The sequence below is a fragment of the Anser anser genome (assembly GCF_964211835.1).
Source record: "Anser anser genome assembly, chromosome: 5".
NCBI classification, from domain to species: Eukaryota; Metazoa; Chordata; class Aves; order Anseriformes; family Anatidae; genus Anser; species Anser anser.
This window is the reverse complement of record NC_139725.1, coordinates 41,076,636-41,087,839: the sequence shown is the minus strand read 5'-3', so window position 1 is coordinate 41,087,839 and position 11,204 is coordinate 41,076,636.

Genomic DNA, 11,204 nt, shown 5'->3' with positions numbered 1-11,204 from the left:
ACTTTCAGAAGTTAAAAACTGGAAAATAAGGCTATGACAGCATTTCTTGTTATAGTATAAGAAAGATTGCTGAAGTACATCACTATATGTAGTTTCAATACCTGGCTCCTATTTTTTTTTTTACCAACACTGGTACAGTTTCAGTTTGGATGCTGTTTTAGGAATCAGCTTCTCTGGTTTTGAAAATTACAAGTGTGCCAGGATCTGTCACCCTTTTATCTTTGTGAAGAATGCTGGGCTAAACTGAATCTGATTCTTGGGCAAATGTAAAGACTGGTGAGGATGCAAGGGATCCTAACTTTTGTAAACACTAGCAAATCTGCGGAGGGACAAAGAGAGGGAAAAAGAGAATGAGAAACATTAGTGAAAGAATTCACGGTGCTTAGAAGCCCCAATTATGGACCAAGATCCCATTTGCATTGTTCAATAACAAAAGATGGTTCTTGCCTCCAAAGCACTTACAATAAATGTGGATTTAAAAATCATTTTCAAGGAATGCTAAAATACTTGTGTGTGCATGGTGTTTAATACATAGGCAACACACTTTTGGAAATGGCATGTATTAGTGGAATAAAGCCAGCCTGAGCCTGTATATTGTTAAATTCTGTTCACAAGATAAAAAAATGGTTGTGTGATATCAGGCAAAGACAATTTCTTCATTAATTAATTTAAATTTTTAAATGCTTTTCTACATTAGCTAAAGAATTTATGCATCTAACAATATCTGAATGAGAAAAATAAGATTTTGCATTCTGTCACCGAATGACCTTGACAGCCATAATAGAAATTAGAAAATATGTTCTGTATTTGTTATGACAAATGTATTCCCCAAAGTATTACAGTAATTATTTTTAAAATCATAATAATTTAACAGTTCTTCAAGTACTTTGGCCTTGGATGATTGAGTGAACCTTCACATACAGTACCTATGAAATATTTGTATATGTTTTTTAATATCTAAAACTCCTTACTTTCCTTGAAATATGTTTAAAGATAGTGTGATTTAATGAAGAGCCAGTTGAAGATATTTCATGGTCTTTCATGCCACAGCTGAGGTAAAATGGAACTATGTTCACAGACATATTATCAAGTGTTTTATCTTCACTTTTATGAAAATCTTTTTATTTTCTGCTGTAACAAAAGAAATGAGCTCCCACAGAAGATACATCTTTCATGTCGAGCAGCAAGCACCACTGTTTCACTCCATGGGCTTGGATCTGTGAATGAAATTCCCTACCATGACTCCATAGGTCAGTTCTTAGCAGCACTGCTAATAGATGAACTAGTCCCTGTGTCTCAAAAAGTCATTAGAAATGGTGCACATCACTGCTGACACTCCTGGGATCTTGCCACGCTTTTAAGCACAAACCATCACCCTGACAGCTATGCTGATCTGTGGAACTCTCTGGAAATTTTCAGTTGTTCTTTTCCATATGCTGCTTTTTTTTTTTTTTCCCACTCCCCACCACCTGCCCCTTTCTGTAAGCTGATCTTGTGCCACTACTCAAGAGAACAACATTCCTCCCTACACTCCCCACATTGTTTGGATCTACGGCATCTTAATCAGCTGTAATGTTCCATGAAGACAATAATGTTGCCTGTAAAACTACTGGAGAAGAACAATGCCTTCTCAGACAGAAGGCATTGTCTCCATTTCTGGTCCCTCAACTTGTCAGTCAAAATAGGCACCCCGCCATGAACTCCCTCTCACATTTCCTACCTATGTTCCCTAATTTCCTAACCTATTTGAAGTCCTTAAACCTATAAGGTGCAATCTTCCACTCATTTCCCAAACTGTTTCTTACATGAGCCATCAGCTGGTTTCTTTCTTCCTCAGATTTATTTTCTTCCCTTCAAACAAGGTTCATACTCACATCTTTTGCATCTGTTTGCACATCAGGTCGAGCAGGATCAGGCTGGAAGAGCATTTATCGGCACTATCTACTGACATACATCTGAACCACCTACAGAAAAAGGTATCTCATTGTGGTACTGTCAGGAGATGGTGAATACATTGCATTACACCACTTCCTTTCCCATGACACCTGATTTGTGAACCTCGACTGTCAGAAAGGAGCTGCTGGATGTATCCAAACCCTGTTAAGAGGAAAACAATTCCACTGAGCCAAGAATGACACCATGCCCCTCTCCCGAACCACAAGAACCAGTTCTTCTCTCCTAGTTATCACAGGACCACAGAGATTCCTCCTCGGCTCTAACAAGCAGCCTTCCTCTCTCTTCTGCAGTCTGTCAGCAAGCCCAAGGAGACCTGCTGTAAAGTTTATTTGGGTGTATGTGATTATACCAAGGTCTACTTTCCTGTGTTTTACCTCATTAAGTCCATCCTTTGCATCCACAGTAGCAAATACAGGAAGTATTTCTGTCTTATGAGCATTTACAATGAATTCAGAGCAAAACTGCCTCTGACTTCTGCTTGCCAAAGTATTGTGTACTTGAGCAGAGTCTAAAATTTGCCAAAGGTACTTCCAAAGGTTATGCAAGGCCGTGATTCAGAGAAATGGTGCTGAACATTTATGTCAGAAACTGAACTGTGCTCAGCTGCATACACTGACTCAGCTGTTAAGCAGACACCTGGCAGATACAGACCTTCAGCTGCCATCTGTGCTGCCTGCATTGTGCAATCACATCCCTGTAATCTTAGAGTAAAAATGGAGGGGAAGAAGTAGCAATAACTGTGAGAAAGGAGAGTGCAGTAAGTTTCATATAACCTCTAATATCAAGAAGTGTAGGTCACAGAGTAGTTGATTTTGCTTGCCACCAAAGCAATTTTCACAGTAGGTGATATACAAAATTATCCTAGACTCATTCAGTTTTTTAGAATAATCGAGGAGAATTACACACACATAAAACTCATGTTATATATAGGGCAGTAACAGTCATTACCATAGGAACTGTCTGTGAGATGCCTGCTTCCAAAGAATCTGTCAGAGACATCACAAGGAGAAGCCATTAGGTTTTTGTAATCTGCAGAGGGTAATAAATTCTGAGTGACACTATTGGGAGCAACTTTTTACAATAGCATCTCTAGTTGCTGATAAATGCCTCTTACCTTCTCCCCCTAGAATGAAAAAAATGAGGATGTCTAGTGGCAGGAAAAGGTTTATTCTTTAATACCCAACTCTGTATCAAACACACAGGAACACATCCCAACACCAGAAATTTAAGACAGGGAAAAGCAGCAATGCAAAAGCAATGTACTGGGGTGGTGGTCTCACACCTTTTGGGCTAAAAGGGAAATAGTCGGAGGATGACTATGTTGACCATTCGTGCAGTTAACTCTACCTCTTGCTTATCTTCCCTACCTTTCACAGAACTCCTCAGAACTTTCCAAGTTGAGCTGGGCTGCCCTCAATATGACTAGGTTTCAGAGAAAGGCTATCCGGAATAAATAGACTAAATTAAAAAAATCATTTGTACAATGGCAATCATGCCTTGAGCTTTTATAATTGAGCTTTTGTTTTCAGTCCTTTTCATATGTCTTTTTTCTTAGAACTAAACTTATGTGTGAAAGCTAAAGCAGCTTCTTCATAGATAGCCTTCTGTGCCCCAGACGTCATCCAGAGATTAGCCAAGGAATTATTTCTCTTGTCATCTTCTTTTCTGTAGCTCTGTGTTTGGTTTCTGTAGTTTTTTTTTGTTTGTTTGTTTGTTTGTTTTCCCAGGTTTAGAGCCCATATGTTCATTTTCTTGTTATATTTAGAAAAATTTTGAGCAGTATGTGCACACAATTCCAGGAACGTACATATTCTTAATATGGATAACTTTGTTTTAATTTACTTTCATTTGGTTTTTTTATGAATTACTTGTTGCACCTAGTCTTCAGGTGAAAAGCAGGCTCATCCTACACATTAGTATATTCAGTATGCAATGCGGTAAAATCATAAATTAAACTATTCTGCTGTACTACAACATATTAAATGATATAACCTGCAATTGCTTTTTCTTACGGAGTTGCTAGGTTTGCACACTGGAACTTTTGGTTCCATTTTGTTCAGTTGACTGTTTATTAGATTTCAATAATGAAAGCTTTATTGTACTGTGTTTATTATTTCTTTAACTTCTGCATTCTTCCACGGGCTTCTATGACAGAGCCAAAGGCAGTGTGTTGTTTGGGAGAACCTTTTCTCAGGGGAGGTGAATGTGTGGGAGAGGCACACAGCACAAGACAGTAGTTCACTAAATGGCTTGTTGCTCTTACAGAAGTCTCAGATGTTAGGGAATGTTCATCATCTATTGAATTTCCTTGGTTTTGCTAGTACATGGTAGATGTTTGTTCCTCCTGCATGAGTAACCTAACATTTAGTAGTATTCTTTGATGAAGCCCTTCTCCTAGTCCACACTTGAACCAGGCACATCCTATCCCCTTTGGGAGAAGAAGTGGCACGTCTCTCATAGCCTGACCCCACTGCTTTGTACTGAGGCTTCTCTTATCTTAATACCTCCTGGGGTACCTGGCGAGCTTGGGAAGTGCCTCTTTTGCATGTTAGGCTAAGCACAGTCAGCTGGGCACTTTGCCTTGTGTGCTTTTCACCATGTCCATTGTGCCTGCGATTCCACTTCAATGTCATCACAATTCCTAGTATTCAAGGAATTCTGTGCAAGCTACCCACTTCAGTATTTATTTTACTTAATCATGAATATTTTAAAACACATGCCTCTTGGAATCACAGAATCATGTCATTTAATTAAAAAGTTGGGTGACCATCAAATGGCTATAGATTGTAGTTTCATCACATGCAGGCTGCCCCAAAGATACAATCTTTAGTGAATCTGTTTCAAAACTTAGGAAAGACCTTTCTTACCCATCCCTTCAGGAACTCAAACATGCTGCTTACACTGAATTGGGAAAATAGTATGAAAGCATGAAGTGCTTATTAAATTAAATGCTCTTGTTACTGCCTCCTCATCTGCCCTTTACTTGTAGATAACTTAAGATAGAAGCTGAAGTAAATGCAGTTATCCTGCTGTTGTCTATTTAGCTTTCATTAAGTAAGTTGGTGTGCAGCTCATACTCATGCGCAAAACCAGCCCATCATCTAAAAGTATTTACATAAGACTCTTTGCATTATGTACCAACCTCTGCAACACTAGTATTAACTACTGACATCTGCCAAGGCTGACTAGCAAGTGCTTTACAGTATCAATTCATCCTAAGCAAAAAGCATGTTTGAGTGCTGCAGTGCTCTTGTTAACGCCAATAAGAAGTATCAGAGCTCATATGACACCTAGCAGAAATTAGTACCCACATTCAAAGAAAAGCTTTTGTTATTTTCCAGAGTATTATGTGGACTTTATTGAGATGACTGCATCTGACACCTGCTGTAATATAAAATGCAGCTATAATTAGCCAACTGATGCTCTCCGCAGTTTAGGTCGAATCCCTTCTGTGGGAATTATGCTTTAAAATATTCAGAACTCCAAGTGGCTCTCATTACATTTAATTTTTACTTAGAATTAGGTGGTCTAGAAAAAAAATTTAGGATTGTAATAGCCCCCCGCTGAATGCCACACAGCAATGTGAAAACCCATAGATTTTTTTCCAAATAAAAAAATGAGAACAGCAGACTACACTACAGCCTTCAATTGAAGTCTGGCTTTGCTTAATTGTACTTTTTGCACTCATCAGTCTCTCCTCTTCAGAGCAAGCTACAAAAATTGCCTGAATAGCCAAAGAAAAGTTTCCCACAGTCACTGGCCACAGAAAAACACCATTGTCCTTCCTCACAGTTTGATGGACAACATTTCTATAAATGGGTAGCCAGTCTGTCAATGGCACCCTTGCTGAAAAGGCAAAAGAAGAGAACAGATTCTGCCAATATCTGACAAAGCATGTTAACACATAATCAGGCATTCACTAGTCAGGCAGCTGCCCCTGGGACCTTCATAACACAGGTGCCTTTAAGCCATTTCCTATTCACAGATAAAGGAAACAAGCAGGAGATACCTGGGAAAGGAGCAGTCTATTGTGGCCTGTCAAATGTCCATCTTCTAGGCTGCCTGCATAAAAACAGAAAGAACATAAAGGAGACTTCAGCATGAACTGCTAAATTATTAAATGGCAAAATACTCTCCAACTCCATAACTTTTATCTTTGTTTAAATAATAATTAGAGTGGCAAAGGAGGAACACCAGGCCTTATAAGGGCTATCTTCTTCCTTCTTTTTATTGCTTCGAACTGAGCAAAAGTTCTGTCATGTCCCCAAAGCCAACAGCTAGAACAAAGCCAGCAGTGGTGGTCCCAGGACCATCACCTTCACTCACTGCATCTTTGGTATGATTTTTTTCCATGGCTGATATGCTCACTTCTTCGAGGTTATTAAATTCATCCTTTAACTGAGGAAACAAGAGTTTTCTTGTGGATCGGTCTATTATGACTAAAAGTTGATTAAGCTGCAAGTCATTCTCTCCCTTTTGGCAACTTTATCATAACACCTTCATCTTCATGATAAACCAGGCTCACTGAGTGTAACAAGTGACATTTCACAGTTGGTATTACCTAAAGGCCACTAAGTAGAGTGATCATTGTAGCAGGGAATAGATCATGATCAGACAACAATCACAGTTAGCTTTATGTAAAAAAAAGATGTTTCTCTTTTGTGACAGCACATAAACATGTCTGTTTCATACACTCAGAATATTAAATGCCAAAATCTATAGCCCCAGGTGGGAATTTAGCTTACATTTATGTAATCTCCTTGATTTCTTACAGTCAGTTAAAAAAAAAATGGTGATTTTGGTAGCACTGCCTGCATGTTTAATGTTAAAGACATGAACAAATATTTATCATTTTCTATGGAAGTTCCTGATGTAAGCACCTCCCAGAAATAATATTGAGAAAAAGGTTTTGGGAGATGTATCATAACCACTGGAATCACCCTGATGTTGTTGAGATGCTCCTGCAGGTGAGGAGCTGCCTCTGAGAACACAAACTGCTGCAGCACAACACAAAGCACATGCAGCAGAAGCCAGAGTATGTCAGGGTAAGAACAAGGAAAGCTCTTCTGCGCTCTTCTGTATGGAACAGCACCTTCTCCAAAAGCAATGAGCATGGTTATGATTTCTCACAATTATCATTCTCTAACCAGATCTATTCTTTAAAACAAGCTACATATATGTAAAAATAATAAATATATGTTTATACGAATTTTAAACAGGAAAGATCCTGAGCTCTTGCAATAAAGTTATTCAAATGGAATTCATTGCCATAATGAAATTAAGCTGAAGCCAAGAGTTAAAAAGATTTAGGAAAAATGAAGTATCATAAAATGTAAATGAAAAAAGACTTGGGATACCCATTGTCATTTTTTCTTGGTCAGCTTTGAGAGTTCCTTGTAGTACAAGGTTTCTTAGAATTGCCCATACCTGTTCAGCTGAACTGGAGTTATACTTCTCAACATTTAAAAAAGACTGCTTGTTCTCCCTTGAATCAGCCTCAGGTCATTATCAAACTTACAACCTAGGCCCAGTCTTGCAAAGGCTTTTACACACAGGCTTAGCTTTATGCACATGAATAGTCCTTTAGAATTCATTAGAATGATTTGTGCACAAAGTAAGCAGGTGCACGGCTAGTTTCACTGAAGGATTGGGACCCAAAATGTCAAAGACTCCATATTCCCTACTAACAAATGCCTCTTCTGCATTAAAAAAATACTGACAGTGTAAAGATGAGTGTGATCTTTTGTTTTGTCTGTTTACTATAATACAATGGAGAACACTCAAATAACTTTATAGGTACTTTATATCAAAAATAGAGCATTATGTATTTACTCATACAGATGTAGAAGCTGAAGAATACTGCAGGTGGTATGAAGACAGGATGATATTTCCAGAGGAGCCTAAAGGATTTAGGTGCCCATCTTACATTGTAATATGGATATGTTAACCCCTTAAGCCTGTCTTGAGAAGCTCAACTCAACTATGTAATATAGGCCCCTAATTTCAACCATCAGTTCATGAATCTCATATCAAAGTTCAGATCTGGACCTGGTTCCTGAAGTCAAGAGCCTGAAAGGGTACTGAATGACTGATCAGACCAATAATGGCAGATGCGGTCTAGTGGATGGTAATTGTCCAGCTACTGGGCTATAGAAATGTATAAACTAAACTGCTGAAGCAGGAGGTAAATTTAAATTTGAGCAGCTTCATAGTTCTGCAGAAAATGCTAGGAAGAGTGTATGTTTAGTAAAGGATTTGGCTCCCATCTAAGCTGATCTGAAAAACTTGTATATAACGCAGCTGAAGAACCCCATTTTAAATATTCTGAACCGCCTATCACTATTATTTCTTTTAAAATAATAGTCCAATTATACTAATAAAGATGCAAGCTACAGCTTTTAAAATCAAGCACTCAGCAATCAAGGAATCCCAAAAGTTAAAGTTTCTCTGAAGTAAATGTGCTATATTCCTGTTTCCCTGTTAAATATAGATTTTCAAGCATCCTATTAAACCTGAGTTAAATATATAATATGTGCAGCATGTACATATTAATGCAGTGGAAAATTATTAATTCTTAGAATATCTTCAGGTATGAGTGCTTAATTTCACAATGCTTGTGTCAATTTACTGACAGTTCACAGACAAGTGAAACACTGTGAGCATAGATACCTACTCTGCAAGATACCTTCCTTATTTTCATGTTAGAGTTTCAAAAGGAAATTATAGGAAGGAGGTTTACAATCAAACCTTTCCAAGTAACTATAGAAATCTAAATTTCAGCACACAGAATGATTCCAATAATAGTTCACCGTCTTCTTAGAAGAGTTGTTGAGCTGGGCCTTGCTGAGGTCAGTTCTTGATCCTAAATTTTATAAGATTTGAATTAATGAAATGAAGAATTTTGCAGAGTATGCAAATGTTATTTGCCAATGGGTCAAGAAAGAAGGGGGCAGGCAAGGAAGATAAAACTTAAATATGTTAGGAAAACTACTAAAGAAAGACATGAAAAATAATGACCAAAGTAAAGCAAAACATAGAGCATTATTAGAAAGCATCAAGGGTAAAACAAAAACAGGATTCTGACAGGAATAGCCATGCATCTAAGTGCATGGTAAGGTAAGGACATTAATCATGAAGCAGGTAACAGTTGCATGAAGATTTTGTATTTTGTTAGGAATTATAAAATTACTGCAAGTAATAAATATAAGATATTGATAAGTTTGTGAGTTATCTTTTTCTTTTTCTTTCTTTTTTTCCTTTTTCTTTTTTCTTTTTCCTTTTTTCCCTCCCTTTGAATGCAAATACATCACAGCTGTATTTCCCACAGGGCTTTTCACACAAATCCCATTCCAATCCTGTCTGAATAGGGCTTTTTTAATATTGATACAGTGAGAGAAACACCAAAAGGTCAGCAAAGATGTTTGCTTTGAAGGAAGACAGTTTATTTGACAATGAATTGATCTGATATTTGATGAAGTGATTAAGCACATGGCTACACTTTAGTGAAGTAGGCTACATTTTAGGGCTACTGCATAAATTTAGGCACCAGCTTAAGCATCTTGTTGAACCAGAACTGAATCACTCCATTGGTTGGAGTGATGCCTTTTCCTGGGTACCCAGGCAGCAACAGAACAAGGGCTCTTCTTCTGAAATTAATGCTTGGAAAAATAAATAAACTTTTATTCTGGAGGGGACTTTGTTATGTGCTATTCTATTTTAATCCAACGAGTAGGCTACTATCAATTTTCTATTTATAACCTGAAATGATTTGGAGCAGCACTGATAATCTGGATATTAAGGAAAACACTACATTTACAGCAGTGAGTGCTGAACTGCACCACTTTCCTGGGGCTCTGGGCAGAATTCAGGGTATTGTTTTTATCTTTCAAGCTTCAGATAATTTCAGTTTAATTTTTCTGAAGTGTTGTCTCTTTTGCCTTTCCATGGTGCTATAGCTGACATAAGCAAAAGTATGCAAAATGAGCTTTTCAATTCAGGAGATAAATCTGCTTGTATGTTACACAGGCTCCTTAGCTCAGCACTTCACTCTTTAGCACAACAAACCTCAAACACTGCTACATTCTGCAAAGCACCCACCTTTCTTTGCGTGTTAGTTAGGGACAAAATTAAAGTGCGAGTTCAGAAACGATGTTTAATGCCATGCTCAGCAGAAGAAATAGTGTTAGTAATTATGGTGATCAGCAAACTCAAGTTGTGACAACTTATTAAAATTTACTGGCATTTTAGAGTCCTTAAAGGACTCTAACCTGGAGTTGGAAAGAGCTGTATATCTTTATTATTTTATGAACCACGTTAAAAGGAGCAATAGTCCAGAAACCAAAAGAAAATCCTTTTTTATTTCAAAATAATTTTCACTCTTTTGTTGTTGTTGTTGTTGTTGTTATTGAACAGCTGAATGTTTTGATGTTTATATTTTTCAAGTTGTGGGGCTTTTATATGTCTCAGATGTCAATTTCAGGGATCAAAGCTGCAGAAAATTTAATCTTACCCCAATAACTCTATCCCTCATTGTTCAAAGCAGTTCCAGATTTTCCCTTCCCTCAGTAGTCACATCATTAAAATATCTGAAAATGACCACTATTGCCAAGTTATACATATTTAAATCTTCAGATCCTTCCTTGGAAACTAGTATCTCTATCTCCGGCAATCCACTTTTTGCCAGTTTTCTACAAATTCCCTGCAAATGAACAGTATCTTTCCAGCAATGAGAGCTTCCAATATTGTATTGTTTCAACAGCTTTAGTGAGCATGCCATGTAATTTCCTCTGTCTTTATGCGAGGCCTGGATTTACTGTGGCCAGTTTTACTGCCAGAGGCGATTGCAAGTGTATTCATTTTCACTGAGCACTACATGCAGTGAGCATATAATCATCTTTTGGAACTGTTCTTCTCTGGTCTGTCTTCCCCATTAGATATGAACATTTAACACAGTTTGTCTTAGTTGTATTTCCACATTTTTTGCTCTGTTCTCATTTTCTCACATGCTCTCATCTTTCTAATCTCTTAAATCACTGGATTATTACTGTTTCTGTTCATGTTTGCATAATGCATTACATAATTTAATCTGTGGAATTTCAGATGATACATTTATTCAGCTAGCAGCTGCAACATGGATCAAGGCTTTCTGAGACAGTGAAAACAGGAAGAAATTCTGTGCCCTCTTTACCAACATGAATCATTACTATTTCTCAAAGAGAAGACATGATGGTTCACATCATCTGAATCCA